Raw genomic sequence first — 3,767 nt, 5'->3', positions numbered from 1 at the left:
TTCATGTGGATATCAGTAGAAGGGCCTTAAAACAAGCTATCTTTTGCGTTTATAAAATATAGATATGTTATAACGTTACCGGCTAAAAACTAAAAATCGAGCTGCTGAAAATATAGATTTCGAGAATTTTCTGAAAAACTGGTCATTCGATTTTATTCTAGGTTTCCTCAAGTCTAGCCCATAACCTTAGCTTTCATTTGGTATATATGTAGCTTATATCTGGGAAAACTCTTGTTGGGGAGATATTACGATTCAAATTGAAAAAATGTTGCTCCAAATAGCGAAAAATGGTTAAAAGATAACATATTCGTCTAATTTGGTTACTTTAAGTTATAAACGTAAGATATCCAATTTCCCGAAAAAAAACTGTCCATTCCCCGATGCCACCTAAACTGAAATTCCCGGCAAATCGGCGGAATTTCCGCGCGCGATACATAATTAAATAAATAATAAATCTTTTTATTTTTGCTGGTTCTTTGTTTTTTTGTACATATACATGTATACAAGTATGTACGCATGGGCTATAAAACTGCATACTTAGAATTTTTCTAAAAAATCTGAATAAAAGGTTGCAAATTAGTGTGCAAATTTAATGAATTTTCCTTAGTTTTGCACAAAGTTTAGAGATTTTATTATTATTATCATGTTTTCTAATGTAGAATGAACAATATTTTTATAAAAAATTATCGAAAATAAATTAGAATAAATTCACTATGCCAATACTTCTGTTCGGCACTGTATGTACTTATGTATGAATGCATTTATTTCACTTTATGTGCCGCTACTAATTATGTATAAATTGCCACTGAGCACAAACGCATTAGCAAAAAAAGGGGAGTGCAGCACCGTACTCGTGTTAGAAGTAAAACTGCTTAAAAAAACTTATATGTTTCAATGGAATTGAATTCAATCTTAAATATTTGAATAAATCATTTATATTTAGATAGGATTTTTAGCAATTTATTTGGGAAAAAGAAAACATTTAGATTTTTGTTTTGATTTTCGTTGATTTTAAATTTGCTATCCAAAAATAATTGATATCAAATAAAACACCTCTTTAAGGTAAAATTTTCGAGTCACGAAAGTTGAATTAGAAACACAAAATGTATGATATCAATTTCGTGACGAAAATTATACGCATTTTTTTAATTGCCCTGGAAACTGATGCAAAGTAGTATTATTTCTTCGAAACGTTTCGAAGTTCTGTCTACTCTTAGAAACGCAACACAAAAAAAATCAGAACTTTAGCAACGATTCGTATGAATAAAACTATTTTGCGTCAGTTTCCAAGGCAGTTAAAAAAATGCGTCACTCACGTCACGGTTGACAGTTATAATTTCGAGGAAGCAGAGGATTTAGTTTACTTGGGAACCAGCATTAAAACCGATAATAATGTCAGCATGGAAATCCAAAGCAGAATCACGTTTGCGAACAAGTTCTACTTTGGAGTTAGTAGGCAATTCAGGAGTAAAGTCCTCCCTCAACGTACGAAAACGACACTCTATAAGTCACTCATCATGTCCGTGCTGGTATATGGCGCAGAAGCATGACCAATGACAACATCCGATGAGACGGCTCTTGGAGTATTCGAGATAAAGATTTTGCGGAAGATTTAGGGGCCTTTACGCGTTGGCGACGGCGAGTACCGCAGACGATGGAACGATGAGCTGTATGAGCTTTACATCGACATGGACATAGTGCAGCGAATTAAAATCCAGCTCTGCAAGTATTCACCTCGGAACCCGCTGGTGGTAGCAGAGGAAGAGGGAGGCCCCTTGGCTTCACTTGACATTTTCAATTTACGTCAGTTGGCACAGAAGAAAAACGACTGGCGTGCTTTGTTGAATTCGGCCAAAATCGCTTAGGCGGTTACAACGCCAAATAAGAAGAAGAAGAAGAAACTACTTTTCCTACAAATGGTATACGTTTTTTCAAAATCAATATATTTTATCTGAAAACCCTGTTTCTTTTCAGGAGGCTCCCAATAATAATACCCAATTGTTTATTTAACAAGACTTTCATAGTAATTATATTTTACAGGTCCGTCAAAAAGCCCCAGAAAATGCAATAGGGGGACCAATGCAAAATCTTTAGTATTAAAAAATTGTTAAGCCTAGACGGCATTTCGTCGAATCAACGACGCGAATTTTTATTGTCATATTTGTTTATATTAGCTTTCATACTTTTGAGCAAATATTTTTTGTAGTATTGTAGTAGTGTCTCTTATTTAAAATAACGATTCTTACCTAAGAAATTATGTTTGTTCTATAGTTTTATTATTTTATTTTAAGGTTTTATTACACTTATGGAAAAAAGTGAATTTAGTTACTTTATCCAGTGATCTCAAACAGCACGATACTTAACTTGACTGAAAAAAAGCTTAGTTTTATTTCATTTATAAGTTAAAATAAATTTATAAAAAAATTAAAAGATTAAACTAATACATACAAGAAATAAACCCCGAACTTATTTTACACCGGAAGCACTGCAGAGCTAATCAAAGTAGGCGTCTTCGAATTGAAGAGCATGGGCCTCAGCGTATAAAAACCAAGAAGTTTCTGGGGTTAAATAAACAATTGGGTATTTTTATTGGATATTTCCTGAAGAGAACCAGAGCTTTCCAATCGAAAAATATTGATTTTCAAGATCCCTATACCATTTTACGAAAAGTTTGGCGGCCTCTAAATATTTTTTGAAAAATTAGGGGTATATTTTTTCAATATAGAACCATCTTAGGGGGTGAGAGCATTGAAATTCCGACTTTACTTTTTTTTTGACCACCCTAATGTACATACGTATATTGTATGCATGTCATAATGATAATGAGAGCTACAATGAGACCAACGACAATATTCATTATCAAATACATACATACATATGTATATTAGACTGTATCACCAAAAAAAGTTGCGGATTTTCCGCCGGAATTACAAAATGTATTATATTCTAAGACGTCCACCAAAATATTTCGGTAAAATATTAAGATTTAAGTGAGCTGGACCGATTTGAAAATACCTCCAAAAATTGAGTTTTTTATGAATAAAAATAGTTTCTTAAAGAACTTTTTGAAAAAAGTCCCCCCAGATGACAAAACAGATTGGGCTTAAAAAATCTGCATAAAAATATTTAAAAATCTTTTTAAAAATCAAATCGACGGAATCGTAATAATGAGATTTTTGATGCTATTTTTTTTACTTTTTTCAAAGATTGATTTACGAAAAACTTAAATAACTGGGCCAACACTTTTCTGATTTAGACTTATGGGATCTCGGTAGAAAGGTATTTTCCCACTATTTTTATTTATGTGCAAAAAAGTCATTCGTGTCCCAATTTTTTTTTCATATACCAACACATCTTAATTCAACCTTGAATGAAGTTCTTTCACCTTTCTCTTTCATCCTTTGAATGAGCTTATTAACAAAGAAATATAAGGGGTGAGAAAATACCTTTCCAATGATACCTCACAAGTCTAAATCGGAAGAGTTTAGGTTCAGTTATTCAAGTTTTTCTTATACCAATGAAAAAGGTTAAAAAAAACAACATCAAAAATCGCGTTATTACGATTCGGTGCAAAATTTTATTTTATCTTTTTTAATATTTTTATGCAAATTTTTTAAGCTTAAACCGTTTTGTGGTGTGGGATTTTTTCAAAAAACATCTTTAAGAAACTATTTTTATACTTAAAAAACCCCATTTTTGAAGGTATTTTCAAATTGGTCCAGCTCGCTTAAATCTTAATATTTTTCCGAAATATTTTGGTAGACGTC

This window comes from Rhagoletis zephyria, unplaced genomic scaffold (genome assembly GCF_001687245.7).
Source record: "Rhagoletis zephyria isolate East Lansing unplaced genomic scaffold, Rhagoletis_zephyria_1.1 Rzeph_scaffold_00071, whole genome shotgun sequence".
NCBI classification, from domain to species: Eukaryota; Metazoa; Arthropoda; class Insecta; order Diptera; family Tephritidae; genus Rhagoletis; species Rhagoletis zephyria.
This window is presented reverse-complemented; position numbering follows the sequence as displayed.